This window comes from Narcine bancroftii, chromosome 1 (assembly GCF_036971445.1).
Source record: "Narcine bancroftii isolate sNarBan1 chromosome 1, sNarBan1.hap1, whole genome shotgun sequence".
In the NCBI taxonomy this organism is placed as follows: domain Eukaryota; kingdom Metazoa; phylum Chordata; class Chondrichthyes; order Torpediniformes; family Narcinidae; genus Narcine; species Narcine bancroftii.
The window spans coordinates 80,231,694-80,257,443 of NC_091469.1; the positions used below are offsets into that span (position 1 = coordinate 80,231,694).

The window sequence follows — 25,750 nt, forward strand, 5'->3', positions numbered from 1 at the left end:
TGATATGCTAGAAATAGGAAAACGGAAATAAGAGCAGGAGTCGGCCATCCTGCCCATTTATCCTGCTCTTCCATTCATTAAGATCATGGCTGATCTGATCATTGACTCAACTCCACCTACCTGCCTTTTCCCCATATCCCTAAATTCCTTTTTTATGTAAAATCTATCAAATTTAACCTTTAATATGTTTAATGAAGTACCCTCAACTGCTTCCCTGGGCAGAGAATTTCACAGATTCACTACTCTCTGGTTAAAAAAAAAACAGTTTTTCCTCATTTCTGTCTTAAATCTACTCCACTGAATCTTGAGACTTGGCTTTGTTGGGTGGGACATTCTGTATAAAGGTAAGGAGGTCATGTTCCAACTACATAAAACTTTGTTTAGGCTGTACTTAGAATACTGTGTTCAATTCTGGTTGTCCCAATGCAGAAAGGATGTGCAGGCTTTGGAAAGGGTACAGAAGATAATTTTGTAGGATGTTGTCTAGTTTAGAGGGAAGAGATTGGACAAACTTGGGTTGTTTTCTCTGAGGTGATGGAGGCTGAGGGGAGACCTGATAGAGGTAAATACAATCTTGAGATGAATTGATAGGGTGGAGAATCATAATCTTTTACCCAGGTAAAAAGCATCACATGCTCAAGGATATCTATCAAGTACAAGCAACAGACTACTAGTTTAAATTGGACATACCTGGGATAGGGCTTATTCCTGTGCTGTACAGGTCCAAATTACAACCTCACACACTGGTTCTTGCTTCAATTTAAATTTCCTTTACAACAAAAGCAAAGAAATGAAAAATCAGACTTCCATTCATCCTCATCCTTTACATCTCAGAATTCCTCTTGCAGGGACTCAACAAGGGTAGGAGCATCTTATTATACTTACATAATTTGCACTGCTTGGCAGAATGAGTTCAGGGGCTAAATGGCCTTTTCTATTTTCCATGTCACCATTCGCTCCAATCTAAAGGCAAAAAATTTTTCATTTATTGTTATTTTTTTATTTATTGTATTCCCTCAATATTTTAAAACTTTTATTGCTAGAAATCTTTATTTCTTAGAGACGTTACAGAATTTCTTTTTGATTTTGGACTGATAATGATGGTTTAATAGTAGTGTGAGGAAGGGTTGTGGCTGTCATGTGACAGCACTACCCCCTACCTAGTCAGAGGACACACCCACTGCCAATCAAAGTTTGGTTCCACCCCACCTACTAGTGCACACCTTCCCCATGTAAATTACCTGGATTGGACTCTCTAGCCTGTCTGTATTTGACCTTGGGCCATTGGCTTTTGTAGTTGGATTAACCCTCCTGGCACCAAGCAATTGGTCCTTGCTAATGACATGGGCTGGAATCTCCAGCACTATAAAGATGCCATGTGTTGTTTGTTCTCTCTCTTTGCAGGCTTGGGACTAATCTGCTTCACTCCAGGCCTAGAAATGTGAAAGGGCGCTGGAGAAACTTGGTAAGATGTGCACTGTTAAAAAGGTTGGGAGCATTTAATTAGTCTCCCTTGTAGCATAGTGCCGTGCCTGCACTGTCAAGGGGTGGTGGGGCATTGTAGTGATTTTGCCTTGATCATTATATGTACCAGTTCATTGTTGGTGTGTGTATTTTTTTTCCCATGCTATTTTCCCTACATCTGTTATTAATTGCCTGCTATTTCTTTCCCATGGCTGCTGTAAAGTGTGTGTGTGGAAAAAAATGTTGTGAAATGGAAGATTTTCTACTGTACTTCTCCTGGTGCACAGTAGGGGCTTATGTCAAGAAAGTGTAAAACTTCATTACATGATTTTCCATTCATTGATTCTCATGCTTGTGAAATCACTACCTGCTTCCTGGTGTAATGTGGGAATCCTAAAGTAATACATACACTTAGAATTGTACCAACTATAATGATCCACACTCAACTAAAATAATTCATTTGAATGAAGCTGAGACCTACAATTGTTTTATTTCCAAATCAGTTTTGTCTGCTGGTAGGTTCAATTCCTTCGTGCTTCAACAGTGCTCATATGGCATTTAATCAATGTGTGCCTTGAAAGAGCAATAATTAGCTGTGGTGCTGAGTGCATTTAACATTATGAGTCATTTAACTAATAATGTGGGTGATGAGAGGAATGTCTGATCCATGAATAGTCTCTTTAGCTGTAAAGGAAAAATAATTATAAAATTAGGAGTCCATCACTCTACTGCCAAAATGATTACAGGCTGCCATAAACATTTACAGATAACATAATTTTTGATAAACTATGTTTAAAGAATGTGCTTCATTCATTCTATTTGAAAAAAGAACCCTATTTAGCTGTTATCATATTAGTATCTGGCACAACTTGGGTAACTAAATGTTTCTGCATCATTAGTGTAATATCTTGAACAAATATATTGAAAAGTGTTCCAGTGGAAAAATGGTGTTCTTAAACAACACATGGCTGGCAGGATTAGGAGACCCTGTCTGATGAGGGATATTGAGGATCTGGTCAGGAAAAAAGGAGGAGGCATATATGCCAAGTGTAATATGCTTGATCATTTTGGCAGATAAGATAAAGGGGAATGTTAAGAGATTCTGAGTATATTAACATCAAACGGGTAACTAGGCAGGGAATAGGTCCCAGTAAGAATCAACAGCCATCTGTTTATGGGGCCACTATTCCTCTAAGTGAAGAACAGTCCCCTCTAATCCCTGCTAAATCCCATACCCTCACCTTATAGTTATGCCCTCTCATTTTAGATTCGCCTACTCTCGGAAACAGATTGTTTCTATTCCCCTTGTGATTTTATAGACCTTGATAAGATTCCCTTTCAACATCAAACCCTCAAAGTAAAACAGACTTCATTGTTCTAGTCTCTCATGATAAATCAGTTTCCCAATCCAGGCAACAACTTCATAAGAAGTAAAGGGTATATGGTCATACTTGGTCATTGAAAATAGTTCACTCTTGCGGAGACATTTTCTCCTGAAAAAATACTGAATTGGGAAAGTGAGGGCAGCATTGAAGGAATAGATTTCTAAGATCTGAAATATATACTAAAAGATCATCTGCATATTACATCTCCTCCATAATATACCTTGTATATCACTGAAGTCACAAAGTACTATCACTAAAGATTCCAAGGCTAGGTTAAATTTTTCTTTCTTTGGCTTGGCTTGTCAGCTGCAGGCTCGTTTGTGGCTGACAAGTCCGATGCGGGACACATTTTTTTTAGATATTTCAAAGTTAGATGTTTTTTGAATAAGATGTTACTGCCTGATTTAGTTGATACTTTTTTTCATTTGAATCCTTCCCATAAAGGTCTAATAAGTAATATTTACAATAATTTATTAAAATTGCATTTGATTTCTAATGATAAAATTAGAAGACTTTGGGAATTAGAACTTCTGTCATTTCTCCCAGAGGAATTTTAGGAAAAGATGCTTGGAATGGTTAATACTACTTCATTATGTGCCCAACGTGCATTGATTCAGTTTAAAGTAGTACATCAGGTTAATATGTCGAAATATAAATGGGTTTATATTTTTCCTAATGTTAGTCCTATGTGTGATAGATGGTAAATCACAAGTGTCCACACTAACACATGTTTTGGTCTTGCAGTGCATTGGTCAAGTATTGGACAGATATTTTCAAGACTGTCAATTTTATTGGGTTTTTAGGATTGCAACCTAATCAATTGACTGCTATTTTTGGAATTATAGTTCCAGAGGTGGGTTGTAGCAGATCCTAATTCTCCTTTGGAGAATGGTTCTCTCAAATTATGTCATGTTTACGTTCAGAAAAATTTAAAAATTGCACTTTTGATACCTGTTTTAAGTTTGAAGAGACTTGGCATCCTTTTATAAACTATTTTTGCATGAGTTAATCTGTGTTTTGACTTTGCCTTCCAGATTGATTTGGATTTCAGTTGTTTTTTTATTTGCGAAGACAAGATAACTAGTTTGTATTGATCTGTTGTAGTGAACTCTCAGTTTTGGCTGGCCAACCTTTTGTTGTTGTTGTTTTTTAATTTTGTTAGGTTAGGTGGGGTTTTAATAACATTTTTTTTCTTTTTTGAATGTTCCAAATGGAGGATAAAGGGATAATATTGTTCAATATATTATGCTATACACTGTATTGTATATTGGAATATATTGATGTTTCTGTTTGACTTTCAAATGTGCATTATATTCACCTGTATTGTTTACTTATAATATATTTAATTAAAAAGATTGAAAAAGAAAGAAAGAAGTAAAGAGTAACCAATATCTTGAGTCTGCTGAGTTTCTCCAGCACATTTGTGGATTGCGCCCGACTCTAGTATCTTCAAAATTCTTGTTTAAAAACCTCATAAACCTCTTTTGTACCCTTTCCAACTTTAAAATATCCTTCCTATAGCTCAGTGGCCATAATTGCACACAATATTCCAAGTGTAGTTTCAAAAGGAAATATTGTGTAATATTACATGACAATAGAGGAATCTTGATTTTTGATTTCAAGCAAATCAAATATTGGAAGTTGAGTATAAGAGACTGCTATTACCAGGTAGTGCATGTAGTACTGGAATACAGTCATACTTTGAAGAATTTAATGGAAATTTATATTATTATCTGCATGCCCCTGAATTTCATTAAAGTGCATCTGAACAAATCACAATTAAGTAGAATTAACTCTGTGGTTTCCCATTTCAAGCATGAAAACTGCTGATCATGTAGCACTTAAAGATTAGGAAAGTTGCATGGCTTAGTACATGCAGTCAAGGTAATGGTTCTTTCAGCAGTTTTGCTTTGTGAAAGTTGCATGGTGATTGGGGTATTTCTGAAGGAATGATTAATATGGAACAATAGAACTATTCTGGAATTGTCATGTTAATGTGTTATAACATAAAAACAAAGCTGGGCACATTCAGCAAGTTGGGCACCATCTGTAGAAAGAGAAATGAATGAATGCTTTCGATAAAAATTCTTTGCTTGAACTAGAAGACCATAAAACTGTTTTGGATTACAAAAAATGGGTGAATAGAATGAAAGGTGAGGCCGTGCGGTGCACATCCTCATGGCGAACAAGCCCCACTTGTATCGCCACATGGCGGGGCAGCCATGGGAAAATGGCGTGGTCAGAGGTTTCTCTCTGACTTCAGTATCCCTTCCAGTGCACATCCTGGACAGTAATTATGACATCACAATGCATCAGGTGACTGAGCTCATGCTGCCCTTATAGGGGCGTGCTAAATTTCAATAAAAACAGTTGTTAACAACCCTCAAAGTGGTGGTTGTGTTTCTTCCACTGCTCACACCGCCACAAGGCCACGGTTATCAATGTGATTCTATTGTTCAGGGACCTAAACAAGACAGTCTGTGGATGTTGTGGTTGCAGTTAATACACAAAAGTGCCGGAAAAACTCACCAGATCTCTCAGCATCTATCTGAGGCAAAGATATATAACCAACATTTCGGGCCTGAGTCTCATATTCATGCTGCGGACCTGCTGAGTTTCTACAACACTCTTGTGTATTAAACTATAGTTCACAGAGCTGCCAAGTGCTTGCAATCAAGGGTGAGTCTCAAGTCGCCAACCTGGTCAGGATAACCTGATCAAAGAGATTTCCTTTGTCCTATCTATTCTTCCTATACTTTCTCTTCAGCTTAGGACTAAGTTGTATTCCCTCTTTTCTAATTCCAATGAACAGTTTTCAACCTGAAACATTAACTCGAGACCCTTTCTGAACCCACCACTGTATCAAACATTATTTCCAACATTTATTTCAGATTTACAGATTCCTCAGATGTTTCCTGATTTTCAGTTGTCAATGTTTCTTTTCAATTTACAATATATACCAGGATTCATGCTTTTTTGTTGTATATCCCTAAATAGGATTTATCCAGCCCACTTGCATAGCTTTCAAAAGAGATTGAACATAAAATGTTAAATTTAAGATTAATTCCTCAAATCTTGACTTGTCTTTTTAACTACAGTTTTATGTCCACATTGAGTGCTTCCCAAAATTCATCAGTGATGACTGGAATGTATATTTGTGGACTAAAACCATGCACACGGAATCTTCCAGTTGCTATGAAGTTCTGTCAGCTTCTGTTCTTATTTAATTTTAGAAAAGGATTTCCTTGATAGTTCTGCTGAGAAACTACTGGCATCCTGAAGGCTCCCTCAGCATATTTGGAGGGATGAACAATACCTTGGTTTGTCCCTCTGTTCTTTAGAGATGAGCTCTGGATCTCTCGAAAAAGCATAATGGTTACTTGTCTGCTTCGGGTGATCACCAAGATATCCAAAGCAACAAAAGCATTTGTAAAATCAGCATTTTAACATCTTGATTCATCTAGTAATCTTCCCATCTGAATATTCATGCCCAATTCCAAGATGCAAAGATCAACAGGATTAGTTCTGTGCAGCCAGCACAGGAAAGGACAGATGGCTGATTACATCAGTGATTCAAGGCGCTGAGCTTGCCACCAGAGCATTTTGTCTATTGATTAGTAACATATGATTGTCTTCCTCAGACCATCTAAGTATGTGAGCTTTACACCAAAATTCAAGTGAGCCAATATAAAATTTTGATAATGGAGTAATTCAGATATTACCCAAAAGAATAGTCCACTATAGTTTCTGATTATGTGATCTACATACAATCATCCCATTGACATTCAGATATCCTTTTAATTAAGTATTGTTGAACTCTTTATTAGTTTTAAGAAAATTATCCACTAACTTTAGTTGATATTCCTGCTTGTAACCTTAACTTAAAAAAATAATTAACCAGTTTTCAATCCCACTACATGATATACAGTATAACCACACAATTGCAGATTGTGTTCAACCCCACCCCCCCCCCACTCCCCAGAGGTCTGCAGCACCACACTGTAGTGATAGTTCTAGATATCCTCCTAACCACTAGAGGGAGTTGGACTAGATTTTTTTCAAGTTCAGTTGGATTCAAAATGGATGCCTCCACATGGTCCTGAGTGAATTCTTTAGCTAATAAAGTATAGTTGTTTAAAAAGAATTTGTTTCCAAGAAATATCACATCGTACCAAGAGTGTGCATAGGCGTGGAAGAAACTAGAAGTGTGCAGAGTAAAAAGCAGTCAATATCCACGGAGAGTATGAAAATTAACGATGTAAATTGGGCTGGAAATGTCGACCATGAGAAGAAGTTGTTCAAACAAAGATTCATGCAAAACCTGCAAGCCATTGGAATTAATAGCAACCCTGATACATGGAGGATTGAACTGCTACTTACTGTGGTGGGACCTTAACCACTGAAAGTTTTCAATACATTTATTTTTATTGAGGCAGAAGATCAAGGCAAGTTCAACAAAGTTATGAAGATGTTTGAACATTGTTCATTAAAGGAAAATGAAACATTCAAGAGGTAAGTGTTTCATTCAGAGCTATAGGGAGAGAGCTTTGATAGTTTTTAAAAGGACTTGAAATTAAAAGCAAGAATATGCAAGATTCAATTATCCATGATCAAATTGTGTTCAGGATTATTGATAAGAAAGTGAGGGAGAGGTTGCTTTGAGAGACAGAGCTTTCCTTAGCTGGAGCTGTGAGGATATGCCATGCCAGTGAATTGGCTCTGCAATATCCAAAAAAAGTTTGGTCAGTGCAAAAGCCAGTGAGAAAATGAAGACATAGCCGTAGCCACAGTGTGTATCTACACACTTAAAAATAAGAGATAAGAAACAAACAGGTGGAGAGACATTCAAGTGCAAACGACATACCAGTTAACATGCACCAAAATAATGCCCAGCCAATAGATAAGTCGGTAATAAGTGCAAAATGCAGAATCATTTTGCAAAACAATGTTTTTCCAAAGGGAAACAAAACAGAAGTGAAACTGTACATACTATAGAAGAAATTCCTCTCAGTGATGCACTTTTCATTGGCATGGCAATGTAGAAAGACTATAAACCAACAGACACTAAACAGCCAAGCATGAACAGAGTCAAGCAGGATAAGTGGACTGTGTTATTGCATACCAATAGAGCAAATATTGCTTTCAAGCTGGACACATGGGCCAAGGTCAGTTTGGTCTGTTAGCTTGATATCAGGGCAATGAAAATAAAGGCATACATCCATGCAAATCCTGTACAGCTCAAAGCCTATAATGGACAGAGCATCTACATGAAAGATGCATGTAAACTCAAGGTGAAAGATAAAGAGCACACCTCAGGCTCACAGCAGTCTCAGATGGACATGAATTACTGCTGGGTGGCAAAGTATGTGGAAACTTAAATCTAGTCACGAGGGTGTACACACTGGGGAAACTTACTGTGTTAGCTGAAATGTTATCCAGGGCAAAGATGCAGAATGAAGCACACAATAAGAGTTCCACAGAAACAGATGTGATCTGATCACAGAACCTGTTTCTGTATCTGACATGAAATCTAAGCAGATCACAGCTGAACCAGAAAATACACGGTTCTATGGGTCATCAAGAATCTGAATGAACGATGGCCTAGAGATGAATGTCAGCGATACTATAACTGAGCTGAGTGTTGTCATTGGGCTTCTACTCAGACAAAGCAGAATTGTCATTCCTCAATCATTGCAACAAAAGATGCTACAAAAAGTGCATGAGGGGCACCTTGGAATGGAAAAATGCAACAGGAGGGCCAGAACTGCTGTTTATTGGCCAGGGATAAATGTTGACATTGACAGGATGGTTTCCAGTTGTGAGACCTGTTTGAAACAACATGCAAAGCAGGCAAAGGAACCCATGATAATAATTGACTTACCAGAACTATGAAAGAAAAGGCACTTTTGCACAGCCACCGAATAGCAGAAAATTTCAGGAAACTTTCTGTGGTAGCAGTGTAAAAATGCGGGGATTGAATTATTTGTGCAAATTCCATCCCATAATTTTTCCACTTGTATCTCTACACATTTTTACAGAGTGACTGCAATGTAAATTGACCACAGCCACTACTAAAGAAACAGGCCTAATGAATATAATGTTGCTGCCCAGGAAGGGAGCAGGGGGAGCGACCACTCTCCTGCCTCTTCACCCCAAACTCCATGGCCCTCCTGCACTACATATTCACTCCGTCCAATCTGTGCCTGGCTCTTTTGCTCCCCCTCCTTCCCTCCCTTATGAACAGACAAGATGATTACTTTAAATATGTAGTGTTGAAAGAAAACGTAAGCATTATTCAGTGTTAGATTCCATTTGTAACGTGACTTTATCATTCTTTTTTCAAAGTGGTGCTGAAAACATAGTGGGGAATTATAAATGTTTAGTTTAGTACTGGATCTACTATTTTAAAAAGGGTGTTGCAACTATTGCAATTTATGGAAGCTGTTTTGTTTTAAATCAAATCACAAATATAAATGACCTTTCCCTTTTTAACATCTAGTAGTGATTATCAGTGTTGTTATGGGTCTTTTTCCGATGACAAGTGGTACTCCAACCAGAATAAAAATAACCAAACTTTGACTAACCGATGGTAACAAGCCGCATCCCATTACACTCCTGCGACACAACTCAATCCCTGTCTGATAAAACAGGACATGAAAATAACCACACAGAGCATCTTTGAATTTGTGGAAGAAACTGGGAAGTCAGTTTCAAAGCCTACCCTGACATTACTTTGAGACACGGATTGAGGAGCGATGTGGGAATAAAAGGACAAATGGAAGTCCCATCAAGTGGCACCTACTCGACCCAACTCAGAAAGCTTTCCGAAGCAGATCTTTTTCAAATAATCATTGTGCTAGATTTACACGTTACAACAGTCTGAATCTCTAAAATAAAAATGAAAACTGCACACTGAAAAAGTTTGCTTTGTTGATGGTTGTGTTTATCTCAAGGAAAGGGGATATAGTGATAATGCTAGAGATCCTATCAACTACTAGAAGGAGTCAGAAACTAGTTTGTTGCAGATTCAGTTGGATTTATGATGGATGCCTTCACATGGTCCTGAGTGAGTTCTTGGTTTTAAAATAACCCAAGTTTCTTTATTACAATAAAAGAAACGTCACACACACTTTCAGATATTTTTTCCTGCTATTCTTACACTTTTTGTTCTGGTCATCTGGTAATTGAATATAGCTTTCAAAAGTAAACTACTATTAGGTATCTTATACAAAATTACAAAGACATCCAGAGGCCAATGTATATATAAAACCTTCACACTCAGGGAGGGTGAGGGGGTGCAGGGAGGGGTAGTAGGGTGGGGGGATGATGGGTATGGAGGGAAGGGGGGGGGTTTGTTGTATATTCCGCATGTATCCCTATATGAATCATCTTCTAATGTATTTCAATATATTGTGGTTTAATTTTTTTTAAGTATTCAAAAAAAAGACCAAGATCCATATTAACACTGTCATAATGTTCTCACTGATAATTTTATTGTTACTTGTTATTGTCTGTGTGAATGCTTTCAAATATTAATATCCAGTAGGTGTGTTTATCTGCATTTATTGATAACAAGCAATGACATGTTAAGAAATTATAAAATATTCCTTGCATATTAAGAAGTAAGTTTTGCACATAACAATAAAAATGCCTTGAGCTGAATGAATTTTTAATTCTTCAAGTGAATCTTTAAAATATTTGTATATATTAAAATACATTTTTTTTCCTGATAGATATTATACTCTTGTGGATTTCTGCCTTGGACTGTCAATTTTGAGATTAGCTATCTTAAACTGTTCACCAGGAAATTTTCAGATCTCTGAGATTTACTTTCCTCATGTTTCCAGGGAAGTGTATAATCCTGACTGAGCTCCCATAGCATCTGCTTATCGAGAAGCAGAGAAGATCCATTCCTTCAAAACATGATTTATTTCAATAATGTTATGGAGTTTTTGGCATGGTTAAAGTCTTCATTCTCTTTTTTCATTGCTCATTGGTTTTAAGAGATTTTTACATCATTTTTTTAAAACATTTGAATTTGAGTTTTATAATTTTATTCTTTTATTCAACAGGAATACATTTTCTTTCATTGACCATTAGAGTTCTTTGATTTTTTTTTCAGCAACTTAGTTTCTATTTCTCACTTTCAGTTCATGTTTGGTGCATTAGGTCGTATACCAGCAGCAAAAGAAAATCACCAAGAGACTGTTACTGTTTTTTTCTTTTAAAAAATATTTATTACTAACTACTAATATAACAACTTATCTGAACTTAACCCCAACTGTGGGTATCTGTTACCCAAACCATTACAGCTTAGGCACAATTCTGGAAAGTCATTCCAAATTTCAGTCATAGAAGTCCATAGTTGAAACGTAGACTTATACACTGATGCACTGAAGAAATCATGAAAAAGGTGGGAGACTGAGTGACTGGACTGCCAAAAACTCACAAATCCTTAGAGTTGCTTCCAGAGAAATGTCCTTTCATATAAATATGAAATGTGACTTCCATGATGCTTCCAAAACCCAGGCATGGGTCAGTCGAAATGACCATCACAATCCAATGCAGGAATTTGCCTACTGACAGGGAGAATCATCTGAATTGTCCATTTCACATAAAGTCTGTTCATCAGATGGCTGGAGGTCACTCAAGAAAAATTTGTCTCTTTAAGTCTCCCACTCATATGTAAGTGTCCCATCTGTTTTCCTGGACAAACAATCATTGTTTCTTTTGCCGCCTTCTAGAGCATCAACCCTGGGTAATGTTTCTACTTAATGGTGCCACTCATTCTCACCACAAGCTGTGAATGTTTGCAGCCTGAATTAACCCTTAAAGTGATAGTCACACTAAATTAAAACATGAAACAGGAGTTCATAATAGGTAGAATATTTTTCGGGGCCAACATTTACTTCTCCAAAATTTTAACTACATTTCTTGCCTTGGTTGCAATTTCGAATATCATTGCAAAATTTAGTATTTACACATATATATATTTTAACCAGTCAAATCTGATGTATCAGCATGCATATCCAGTGCATACCTTCCGATACTATTGTTCAGACCAGGTACTGCTTCACAACCAATTCCATTTTTTTTGTTCCTTCCAGTCAACAAATCAACACCAAAGCTGCAGAACCATTTTACTATTCTAATTGCAGGAACATTGTACATCAATGTTTGTTTGCCCAATGCTCTTCCTTCATGATTGATCTGCAGTCTTACAAATTCCACCTCAGTATAAAAAAGATGTGTTCTCATTTAAGTGACAACAATCACACAATAGCACTAACATCTCAAAGCATTTTATCACTGTAGATGTTGCTCATGGCCAGACTTAACATGTGTGGACCCACTGCCATTCACCTAAGGTCACAGTTGCTCCACAGCAGACACAATATAACTGGCTCTCCACTCAGCTCTGAATCATCTCAAACTCAGCAACTCTTACGTACAGCTGCTCTTCATAAACTACAGCTCAGCCTTCAACACCATTATTCCTGCAGTGCTAGTCAAGAAGCTCCAAACCCTAAGCTTTTGCAAATGGATCCTTGACTTCCTCATCGGAAAACCACAGTCAGTACAAATTGGAAACAATGTCTCTTCCTCACTGACCATCATGGATGCATGCTTAGCCCACTGCTCTACTCACTATACACCTACGGCTTTGTGGCCAGCCACAGTCCAATGATATCTACAAATATGGATGACACCATTGTTGTTGGCAGAATCACAAACGGCAATGTGGAAGCATACAGAAAGGAGGTAGATCAGCTGGTTGAGTGGTGTCGCACCAACAACCTTGCATTCAATGTTAGCAAAACCAGGGATGTGATTATGGACTTCAGGAGGAAGTGAAGAAAACACTATTCAGTCTTCATTGAAAGCTCAGTAATGGAGAGGATCAGGAACTTCAAATTCCTGGGTGGGGAAGCATCTCTGTGCCTCTATGTCGATGCAAACATGAAGAAAGCTCTCTAGCAGCTATAACTTGTGAGGTGTTTGAAGAGATTCGGTATGACACTAGAGACTCTCAAACTTCTACAAGTGTACAGTGGAGAACATTCTGGCTGGTTGCATCACTGGTTCAAACGTGCCAACAATCAGAACAAGAAAAAACTCGAGAGGGTTGTTAACTTGACCTGCGACATCACGGGCACCAGACTTCACTCCATCAAGCACATCTGCATGAGGCAGTGTCTTAAGAAAGCAGCTTCTATCCTCAAGGGTCCCCACCACCCAGGCTATGCCCTCTTCATTCTGCCACCATCGGGGGGGGAAAAAGGTACAGGAGCCTAAAGACGACCACTCAGCAGCACAAGGACAGCTTTTTCCCCGCTGCCATCAGATTCCTGAAAGATCAACAAACCAATGATACTGCCTTACTTTGACTTTTCATGCATTTTTAAATTTATTTTTGTAAGGTAGTTTATGTGAATGTTTGCACAGTGATGTTGCCACAAAACAACAAATTTTGTGACTTGTTCATGACAATAAATTCTGATTCAAATCCTTAATGAAGAATTTCTGATTTGGCCTTGGTAAATGTCTCTTTTCATATTAACTTATCATGACACCTAGCTATCTCACCCAAAATGCTCTGAGAAACCTGACTATCACCTTGGATGTAATGTCCTCTTCTTTCACTCCTCTGGCCAATCTCTAGTTGATATCTATTCCTGGAGGAAAACCAGGTAATTTTGTACTGACTTCTGGAATCCAGGTGCTCTAAGGATGATGGCTGAGTCCCTTTGAATCAGAAATCAGAGTCCAAGTCCAAGGTGGTTGCAAGAAAATAGCACCTGCATTCCATGGGACTTTTCACAGATCTCTGGAGTTGCTGTTAGTTTGCCATTCTCCCTAACTCTACTCACTTGCAGGGATATTTGTAAACCATAAACTGTTTCTGTTGATAAATTAGTAAATCTCACCACTTAGCCCATGTAGGAGAGAGATGCACAGATTATTTTGGTTGCTGATGCCTTCATTTACTTATATTCACTGTTTCATCTTGTGCTTTCTGAATCCCTTCCATCTGATTCACCAGAGGAGTACATAATTAGAGTTGTGCTTGTTTTCTCAAAATGATTAATGGGACTTCAAATTATATGTTTGATTATCTCCCCAGAATTCTCCAAATTAATAATGAAGTTTTGGAAACAGCAATTAGGGGGCTAACTATGTGAGAACTGGAACCTAGTGGCACAGATGTGACAGCAACCTGAGTGAACAGATAGCTTTGACGAGAGATCCATTATGTTTTTTCTGCTTTGTCACTTTTTATTAATCCTCGATAAGTGAAAACCTCCTGGCATAAAGGTGGCTTAATTTAGATGAGTTCCTTTTGAGCCCTAAATTGTTCATAAGGTTGACAAATAATTTAAAAATCTTACCACCCCCCCCCCCATGAAATGAGTGATTTTAATTATGATATGAGGTAATAATCAACTGCCTCCCATTAAGTGGCGCAGCAATTTTTAAATTATTTTTTTTCTGAATGGAGACATTTATGTCAAGTCCAGAAGTTATTTCTTGCATTATTTTAAGAGTTGCTGTACTGAATTTCCCACCTACAGATTAAATAATGTCCAAGGATAACCCAATGCATCCAGTTAGATCCATCCAAGACCTTAAAACATCATTAGTTTGACAAAAAAAAATGCCAGCGCATGTAAATAGTATTCATTTTAATATCAAGTTTGCGTGTTGACATGCATATGTTTATGATCATTGTTTGTAATAGAGTCTATCTGTTCTGATGAGTATAAATGTAACAAATTAATCTAATTTATCTCTGTCCAATTTGGCCATTTAAAAGTTAGGTTTTCTGAGAGATTTTATTTAAAAAAAAACTCTGGAGAGAGAATTCAAAATATTGCAAATGAGGGATGGTGCAGCACCCAGGACAGCAATAATGCAAAAACTCAATGCATCTCACAGATTAAATGGGCTTTGATATACTGATCTAACTTTGCCTTAGGTTTGACAAAGCTAAATGATTGCTGGATATGGGAATATAATTTTGGAAATGCAATTACTGTCCCCAATGCCGCAATAATAATAGATTTATTGCACGGACATATAAAGATTAGAAATATTTTAATGGTCTTTTCCCTAAAGCCAGATCTCCCCATGGATGATGCTACAAAATAATTTTAAAACATTTCTTGCCATACTTGTGATTAACCTTCAAAGAACAGTGTAAACTCTCTCTTCTAAAATTATGATTAATTTTTTCTTTTTATGTTTTGTGATTATAAATGTTATGATTATTGAATTATATTAAGATGAAATTACAGAACCTTGGCAAGAGTGAGATAGGGTAAGCAGATTGTTAATATATATATATTTCACAGGTTTTATCATGTGAGCCTCAGAGTCCATGTAAAATTCTACTTTTTATTCATGTAAAATAAAACAAGGCATATTACACAATGTTCAAGGTTATATTTTGCAAATGTTATTGATGAATTCCTCAGAGAAACTAGCAAAAATAGTTGATTATAAAAGGTGCTTCTTGACCCATCCAGTATCTTACCAAAGAGAATATATTGCTGACATTATGTACAAGAGGTACATCATGGATCAATAGAACAGTTCTATAAAAATACAGCAAGAAAGGTGTAATGCAGGGAAGGATTAGATTGTTGAGGACCTTTATATAGGTCAGCACTATATTGTGGGATGAAGGGCCTGCACTGTGCTGTCACATTCTATGGTCCATGGAACCAGGCTTTCGTCACAAATTTCACTTCATTTATCACATGAAATCTCATGGACGTGCAATTCCACAGCTATGGAAGGAGGTAAAGCAGATTGGATTCGTGTTCTCTTTGAGTTTAGATGGCGAGATGATGATTTCACAAAAACGGGAGAGACAGCAATTAACTTTCTTTTGACTGGGATGCCTATATGTAGGGGTCATGGTTACAAAATAAGAGATCAGCCAATCAGGATTGTAAGTTGAAAAGTGCTCTTCTCCAGTTGGTCATTAGAAATCCCCAGCCTAGAGTACAGCAGAAGCAAGATATCTGAGTATATTCAAAACATCATTGGAAGTTCAGGAAGAGGAGTCGATCTCATTTTCCTGTTCAAATCCTGAGATTAAGATAGGAGTCAGTTTTAAATTCCTAGGAGCCAATATGACGCATCCTAAACTAACCATATCAATCAGATGGCCAAGAAAATACATCAACATCTTCACTTCCTTAGGAGTCTGAGGAAATTTGGCTATCCCCAGCTATTTCCATGGATGCACCATTAAGAGTATCATTGTCAGGATGCATTGTTATGGGTACAAGAGCTGTTCTGGCCAAGACGGCATTAAACTGCAGAGAATTGTGAACACAGCTCAGATAATCACAGAAACATCCTTTCCCTCCATCATCTCCATTTACACCTCGTGATATCACGGAAAATCAGCCAAAATTCGGAAGGACCCATCCCACCCACCCACCCACCCCCACCCCACCACATTCTATTCTCTTCTTCCTATCACAGAGAATCCACACCAATAAAATAATGTTACCCTTATCATATTTGAACTGATCTCTCACTGTATCCCTACTCTCTGAACTGTGTTTTATTATGCTGTACTTGTGCATGGATAGACTTGCTGGAGAGCACACAAAACAAACAAATGTAACTTGAAAACCTTTTGAAGGAATCAAGACACAAATGTGCTGCAGACTTCAGCAGGGATTTTATCTGAAGGTTGCTCCTGGCAATTGGAATCATGTGACTCAGGCAGTTTGAGTTGATCAGCAGGAAGCTGATTGGGCAATACAGATCAAGTGATCCAAGGGAGGTGTTTTTTTTTTCCATGAACTTGTGATGCAGGGTGGTATTAATTCACTTCAGCCCAGCAGTCTGGAGATGAAACTGTTGAGCAGAGATCCACACTGTACATGCAGCAGTGATTAATAAATTTGATTCTTGCAGAAAATGGTGCTAAGATAAAAGGTCAACCATGTTTTTTTTTCCATTAGAATAATACAGCTGCAATATCCCAAATATCCTAATTATTCTTCTAGGTTTTTTTTTAATGCTCTTCTGTTCTACACCATTTCACATCGCCTCAACATCACCTCAACTTCTGATTAGGTGCATTTCTGCCTTGAGAACCCAATGCTAAGTGATTTCAGCCAATCAGACCATGGCCACAACTTCAGCATTCAGGCTGTTTCCCCTCTCCCATCTAGAACTCAGCATTTCATCCATCCCATCTGGTTTGCAGTTCTTGCAGTCAAAACTTCATCACCATCTTTCAGTCTGAACCCCCACCACTGTTGTCATTCATTCTATCCTGGTCTCTATCCTATTGCAAAAGTATGTAAAGTTTTCTCTTTCCAAATTTTTCTACTTCTGACTTAAAAAAAATCAATGTGAAACAGTAACTTTCTTTCTTTTTCAACAGAAGCACCCTGGCCACCACAGTATTTCTAATACATCCATCATGACAGTATTTCATTTCTGATTTCAGTTAAAATGTCCATTGTGCATTCAAATTAAACTGTCTGCATTGGAACAAAATGACAACTCAAAATATTTTTAAAAGGAATTGATAACTGTGATGGATTTGACTCTCATTGAATAAATAATCTGACAATTCTTTTAATTTTTATATAGGTACAGACCATCATAATAACCAATGACATGAATAAAATAACTGGAGTTAATTCCTTTTAAATTACTGATTGTTTTGACATAATGTTTGACATGCTTGAGAGGATTTGCTGTGGTTCATTAAATCTATATTATCAATATTTAATTCAAGAAATCCTTAGCAATTACACTGATTAAGCAGATCAAAGACCTACCAATTTGCTTCACTGTGATACAATATTTGAAAGAGCATGTGCTTGGGTTTTATTTGTAAAATCAGAAGGAATTTCTTTAGAAACTGAAATATTGTTCAATATTTGCAGCAAATCAAAATCATCCATCAGCTACTGCTATCAATTCTATTTTATCCATCTGCAACTTTTGCACAGAGGTGATAGGGATTTTCTGTCTTCTTCTTTGGCTTGGCTTCGCGGACGAAGATTTATGGAGGGGGTAAAAATTTAGGGATTTTCTGTAGAACACGCACAACTACATCCCCACCGTGCAGTCAACATTGTTTCACTATTATCCCAGTTTATATTAAACCTTGGGCATCTGTCTGCAGGTGTTCATTGATGAGAACAGGCTCAGAATAATTTCTACTCTGTTACAGCAAGCTATAGGGCTTGGCTAATGATTAAAATGAGATAGTTATTATACAAAATTGTTTTCCTGCACAGAATGAATGAAATTAAAAATTATTGCCTGTTACATTAGGGTTATTAATGTCTGAGGTCTTACAATAGTTAATTTCGGAGGGAAATAAGTAAGTTGGAAAGTTCAAAATGTGAAGTGATATTTTATCATTTTTTACTCTCACAGAAACAGGAGGAAGCCCAGAAGAAATTAAGATTATAATTAGAACTAATTGTAAAAGTGAGTCCTCTCAAAATTTGCATGATTATCATTACAAGCAAGCAAATGTAAAGTAGACTAATGGGAGAGTGCATTGAGCACATGGGTGATTAACACCCATTAGAAAAAAAAATAACTGAAATGTAGAGAGGCACAACATCTCAGACCAAGGACTTAACTCCCAAGGCAATTTCAGAAGAAAACTGCAGGATGAAGCACTGAAAAACTAAATCAGAAATTGCAGATTATGGATAAAAACAGAAAATGCTGGAAATTCTCAGCAGGTCAGGCAGCGTCTGTGGAGAGAAAACCCAAATTAATGTTTCGAAGTTGAAGATGTGAGGAAAGCTTAAAGACCAATGGTTTTTGATTGCGGTACAAATAATCTTCGGGAAAGTGAATAAATATTTCCATCAGTATTTAAAATTATTTTGCGTAATTCGTTGGTGCTAAAAACTTTGGGTAATTTTGATTTTGCATGGTAGCGCACAGCTATGAGATACATTGCCATTTACCTGTTTCTTGCAGTACTTCCATTAACTTCAGTGGAATATTATAGAATGATTCTTTTTCAGAACGCTGTTCCAATAAACATAAAAGCTTCTTAACATGGACAATCACTGGAAATTTGTTTCTGTGATTCTGAAGGATTAATGGTTAATGAAGCTGCAAAATATTTCAAGTTGACATTTATTGACTGATAAGTCTTTTATTGTCATGTAATAAACAGAAAATGTAATATTACATGAAATTTCCTTTCGTTGCCATTACTATTGCCTGGCATCCACTACAATAAGAGAGAAAGGAAACAAAAGGGAATTCCTTCAGAGTCTCTGAATGTCCATGGTTTCAGCTCCAGTGCTCCCACAGCCTCTGTTGCTGCACAGGCCCCTGTGCTATCAGTTGACAAACCAAGCTCCAGATCCAAACCTCCAGTCCCCAAGGGTCCCTTATAACCCCTTCTTACCCTCAGCACCCCCTTGAATCACTGTTCCTTTATCTAATTCACATAATCCAGTTTCCAGCAGCCCGCAGCCCGTGTGGATCCTTTGTCTGTAAGTCACCAACTGATGCAGCTTTTTGTGGATCCTTCAGCCTCTGAGTTCCTTACTGGTCCACTGTCCTGTAGGATTTGTCTCCTTTTCTCCTTCTCAACAGGGTATGTTTTCCCTGCATCTAGTGCCCGGCACTCGTCCACTACTGCCCCGTATTCTGCAACCCTCCATGGCTGTTGCCAAGAACAGGCACCACCATCTTGAGCAGGATTTTAAATAAAAACATTGTAGGCTCCTTTATCAGAGGAGTTATCTTCCTTTATTAAGCAGCTTGTATGACAAACAAGGAAAGATCAGATCCGGTACTGAAAATGATGGTTACACTAATCCTTTATCAAAGGTTGGTTGAATGATACTTTAAGCATCACAGACAGTTCTGGTCTCCAGGAAATATTTGGAATCATTGAAGAATTTTCCAAAGAATTCACTTTAAGGACACAAGAATTAAGTTCATAAATAAAGCAGCATAGTGGGACAGATTGATATTCTGTTTTCTATAAGGCTTGCTCTTTAGAATTGTAAGAGTTTGGTGAATAAACAGAGAGGTTGTGAATAGCTACTGAATCCAACAGAAGTTCAGGAAGCACATCTTGATCTAAAGAGTGAGAAGAATGCTACAAGAAAAGTCATGGAAACAAATAGCATTATTAAATTTAAGCGAAAGACATGAGCACTGAGGGAGAAAGGAATATGTATTTAAACATATTGAATGTATTGGTAGCTTCATATAAGATAGAATGTGAGCATTTCATTGACTTTTTGGGGAAAATATGTCTTTACATGCTTTGAACCTTATTTTGAAGGAGTTGGGGAAAAATCATGGTGGCACAATAGCAGTGAGGAAACTCACAACTGTGGCAATGCACAGAGATTTTGAAGGTATATTTAATTTGGTGCTTAAGATCGAGTTGTCCTTTCTCTATTTCAAGAGCTACTGCCTTGTGAAAAGTAAATATGCTGCAGCATCGAAGTTAGAGCTGGCAACAGGAGCAAAAATTGCTAGAAGGGATAAAATGAAACCACAAAGAGTAATTAGTTAGTTTCTACATAACCCCACAGAACCAATGTATTGTTAAATCGGAACATTTTTCATTTTGGTAAAGTTCTTGTCTGGAATGCAGTCATTAGTTATTCATTTCACGTTTATCTAAGCCAAACTTATAGCCTTCAGATAAAATGATACTGTTGGTTAACCTCAATTTGGAAAACTAGAAAAATTACATAAAATCTTCAATTAACTATAAATATTAGGAGAATAAATTGAGATGAGATAAATTGCAGATTGAACTGCTGTTTTCCTCTTTCTCATGTGAAAAATGGACACGTGACACAGAACCATCTGTTGGACACACACTTTATTTTTTTTTAGCATCCTATTGTACTCAATGGAACTCAACTGCAATTTTAACAGCACATGAATGAGTAAAGATGTCAATAGTTTCTCTTAGTTGTGCTTGGTTGTAAGCCACACACTTTGATAGGATAGTTAAGAAGGCCTATGGGATGCTGGGTTTCATTAATGGGGGAATTAAGTTCAGGTGTAGAGAGGTAATGTTGCAACTCTATAAATCTCTGTTAAGAACATACTTAGAATATTGTGTTCAGTTTTAGTAAACTCGTTATAGGAAAGATGTGAAAGCTCTGGAGAGGATGCAAAAGAGATTTATCAGGATGTTACCTTGATTGAAAAACAAGTCTTATAAGGAAAGGTTAGCAGAACTAGGACTTTTCTCTTTGGAGCATAGAAGGACAAGAGGAGAATTAATAGAGGTCTACAAGATTATGAAAGGCATAGATAGGGTGGGCAGCCAGTGCCTGTTTCCCAGAGCAGGGCCAGCAAACACCAGAGGATGTATGTGCAAAGTTAAGGGAGGTAAGTTTAGGGGAGACATCAGAAGTAAGTATTTTTTACACAAAGTTGTGGGTGCCTGAAATGCCTTGCCAGGGATGATGGTGGAGGCTGAAACATTAGGGGCATTTAAGAGACTCTTAGACAGGCACATGGATGAGAAAAAAAATAGAGGGTCACAGGGTGGGGAAGGTTTAGTATTTTTTAAGGATTATATGGGCCAGCACAATATCAAGGGCTGAAGGGCCTGCACTGTGCTTTAGTGTTCTATGTTTGTCACAAAAGAAGAATTATTTTGCTTGGTCACTTTTTTTAAATATTCTGTGGAACTTTCATCCTTCAGCAAAGCATTTGTTTGGAACTCTCATCCGTCTAAAACATTCCAAATGATGCACAAGTCTGAAAATATTTCCAAAATTCCATCTATAGTCTTGAGTGGGACCTATGAAATACTATTGACTGCACCTATTCAGAATGAAATTGAAATATACCCCCAAATATCTACTGTATTTACCCAGATTTTAAGTATTTTTTGATATTGGAAAGCCAAAGTTTATGTTTTGAACTTTGTCCAGGTAATTGTTAGACTAATGGTCTGGAATTTTTAGGGAATGACATAAATAGTCATGAAAATTATGACTATTTTGCAAGCCATTCATTCCATTTAACTTAATCAGATGTTTTCCAGGAAAGTAATTCAAACGTGTCCAGCCACAAATCTAAAATCTCAGAAATTCCACAGAAAATTGTGGTTTTTCAAAACTTATAACATATCATGACTAAAGCTTCAGTATAAAAGATTGTTAATATAGACTGAATAAATCTGCAGGAGAGTTAAATAAGCCACTCAACGGGAAGTTTAGGCAGAACTTTCCAGAGCAGCATGTAAGTATTCATTTATCCACTGCTAAATTAATAATCCCACAGAATGCACAAGATATTGAATGACAACTTGATATTAAATAATTCAACATGTAGCTGCAAACAAAATGATATTGGGGTAGGGTACTGAGCTGCAAATGGAAGATAGAAGAACATGTGTGCAAGTTATTAACAGATTATCAGTTTGTTGTGTCAATCCTCACTATTAAGAGATATTAGCAATTTTAGGACTTGTGGAATGTCCGATGCTGATTTCGTTGATTTAATTTCTCCAGGCTAAAACAACCTCATGAATCCAGATGAAAGCACTATGTATGATATTGATGTGGCACTTCACTAAAAGCAATCAAGTGCTGGAGAAGAATGCCAGGTGTGTCAAAGGAGATCAACATTACTTTGACCTTCTCTTCTCTTTGGCTTGGCTTCGCGGACGAAGATTTATGGAGGGGGTAAAAAGTCCACATCAGCTGCAGGCTCGTTTGTGGCTGACAAGTCCGATGCGGGACAGGCAGACACGATTGCAGCGGTTGCAAGGGAAAATTGGTTGGTTGGGGTTGGGTGTTGGGTTTTTCCTCCTTTGCCTTTTGTCAGTGAGGTGGGCTCTGCGGTCTTCTTCAAAGGAGGTTGCTGCCCGCCAAACTGTGAGGCGCCAAGATGCACGGTTTGAGGCGTTATCAGCCCACTGGCGGTGGTCAATGTGGCAGGCACCAAGAGATTTCTTTAGGCAGTCCTTACACATTTAACCTTACACTTTGACCTTACACATTTAAGAAAGCACATGGGAAGTATCTTGACAGTTTACTAGTATCCACCGCCCCTTGACTTTCTGTTACCTTCCTGAACAATGGTTCTATTGGTCTGCATTCCTGATGTTGGAAAAGAAGAAAATCTTACAGGAAATTGTAAGCGAACACAAACAGGCTTTTGGTTACCTACCTAAGCACTTTTTTTAATTGTAAGAAAAATGCTTACCTTCTCATAAAACAGTCTTCTAAAAATTGTTGTAACTCAGCAGGAGTACAGAAAACTGATTGAACCAATGTTTTTTTTTATCTAAGCTTACTAAAGAGCCAGTTATAAAATTCATATTTCCATAATTTGAGATAGTAATTACTCTTAAGGTATAAACATGTTGCCTTACTAATTAGTAAAGATACAGAATAATCCTTTAATATGGAGTATGTAATGATATTTAAAATTACCTGAGGTATGCATTGATTCCTTTGATAGATGAAATGAGTGCATCATCTATAAATTATGGATGTGAAACTATGCTTGAAAGACTGCTATAAATTTTGTAGTGTAGCTCCAGTAGCAGTTGGATCATACCAGAATAAGATGCTACATTTCATATCAAACATAACTGGATCTGCAATGTGTTTGTGGGACATTTGCTTTCTGTTAGATTTTCTCCTTTATTTTGTTTTTGCTTTTGAGTGCAGAATAAGAATGTTATTACTTGTGTACAATGGGACACACAAGGAAATGTTGAATACTTCAGTGGTCAGGCCAACAATTCACATTTGCTTTAAGTTGGTACATTGAAGGTAGATTTTATGAATTCACATTCCAAGTACTTTAGGGACAAAATATGAAGTATTTGACTGGAGAGGTCATGGAGCCTAACAGGACTTAGTGTAAAAAATACCACAGGGTTCCCTGACCTCTGTAACAAAATCCTTGACATACATTCCCAAAGAGTGAAGCTATATGCCAGGAGCACCACTTTGAAAAATCTATCCTGTCAATAATGCATGGTTTATTGAAACAAGTTATCCAGATGGAATGATGGAGAGCAAAGACAGCACTGTATTTCAAAATACCAACAAAAAGTCAAGATTACTCTGCAATCTAAATCATTACATATTTGTTTCACAGCAATAGTGATTTTAAAAACAAAATTATAATAACAGTGGAAGCTTAAATGCATTTTTCCATTAGATTTTGCATCTGGTATTCAGGACAAAAAGGATGCCCATGTATCTGTTTGCTAGTAGTTACTTATTCTGCATGTCAGGAAATATTTATTGAAGGTAGAACTATGGTTATATAATCTGACCACAGCACAACCCGATGGTTTGTGTCATATTTGGATTAGATTAGGTATTGAGAAACCAAGTCGGATTTGGATCTCCATGGTTGGGTCAGGTTTGGGACTAGTTTAAATTTATTATTCAAAGAGTCTTCTTATTGAAGATCTACTGATCTACTCAAAGTTAATCAAAGGGTTTATATCCTCAAATTTTGTGCATCCAATATATAATAGAAAGCAAATGACACATTTCAGCCAGGAAACTTTGAAATTGTTCTTGGAAATGTTTGATCAAAATAATTAATATGCAGATATCACATGGAACTTTATAATTTTTCAACCCAGGAAGATGGCATTCAGGCATCACACTTACATTGGTACTAAATATGGTGTAGTTGGTCTATCAGTAGAGCTTTCATCTTGCATCACATATGACATTATTAAACACATTTGGCACTTGGGGAATGGTTAATGAGCGGAATTAAGAGATCAGGAGTAATTTTTTTAGAGTGAGAGGTTTCATCTGTGGGATACCATGGGAACCAGCATTCGTGCCTCCACTGTTCAGAATCCATTATCAGTCATTGGATGAAAGGAATAAACATCAAGGTGTGGTGATGATGTTAAGCTGAGTGGCCTTGTGTATTGAAAAGATACTGTGTAGGTAGTGTAAGTGAAAAAGTGAGGACATAGCAGATGGAATATAATGTGAGAAAATGCAGAGTCATCTTTAATGACAGGAAAACAGAAAAGTGGAAGATCTTTACAATGACAAGAGATTGAATAGTGTTGGTATTTGGAAGTTCATGAGGATCACAAATCATTGATAGCTAACAATTTGGAACCAAATGGTATTTTGGTCTTTATTGTAAGATGATTTGAGGGTCCCTGGTGAGTTCTCTCTATTGCAATAGAGGGTTAACCTGGTTTGTCTTATGAAGAAAAATTAAATATATTAGACTTATTATTTCACAAGATTAGGTCTCATTGAAACACATGAAGTCCTGTGGATTAATAGATGCAGGAATGTTTTTTTTTTGGTTGGGTTGTTTTAAAACCAAGTGATGGTCTTTGAAAGTGAGAGACCAGTTACTAAGATTGAGATGAAAAGAAACTTCTTCTAACAGACAGTGGTGAATGTTTAGCATTTGCTCTCCAAGTGTCCAAGGGAGGCTATATTACTGAATATATTCAGGACAGAGGAAAGCAAATAATGTGGAGTTTGAGAAAATGACTCTGTGATAAAAGATGAGACATTGTCTTACATCGTGGCAGGACAGGTGTGATCTGTCGAAAGGCCTACTCCATTTCCAATGTTCTCATCTCTACTGATTTGTTCAAGTGTCTTGCCATTTGGCCTGGGCATTCATGTCTCTCCATCCATCATGGTTTCTGACCCTCCAAATTGTGTTCTGTTCCTAACCATGATATTAATCCCTCTATCATTTTCATTCTCTGTCTGCCTCTGCTTCTTTTTCCTTCCAGCCTTCCAGTTGTAACTAAATGTTCTAATGTGTGTCTAAAGAATTTTGATTGCTGATTTTTAATTCTTTTAAGTAATGTACATTTTTTTTGTTCTTTGTAGAACTTATTTGATTGTTATCCTGTCTGTAAATGAGATGAGTAG

General features: G+C 37.2%; 1 long non-coding RNA gene across 3 annotated transcripts in view; it reads left to right on the plus strand.

Moving 5' to 3' along the window:
- The window catches only part of LOC138738916 (uncharacterized), a 215,182-nt gene that overhangs the window by 26,200 nt on the left and 163,232 nt on the right, over positions 1-25,750 (plus strand). The window contains exons 3-4 of one of the 3 annotated variants that reach the window (XR_011341892.1): positions 1,405-1,465; positions 22,367-22,461. The exons of 1 other annotated variant lie outside the window; for it this stretch is intronic. This is a non-coding gene — a long non-coding RNA (uncharacterized lncRNA). The remainder of the gene's footprint in view (positions 1-1,404; positions 1,466-22,366; positions 22,462-25,750) is intronic. One more of the 3 variants, XR_011341874.1, reaches the window with a different exon arrangement.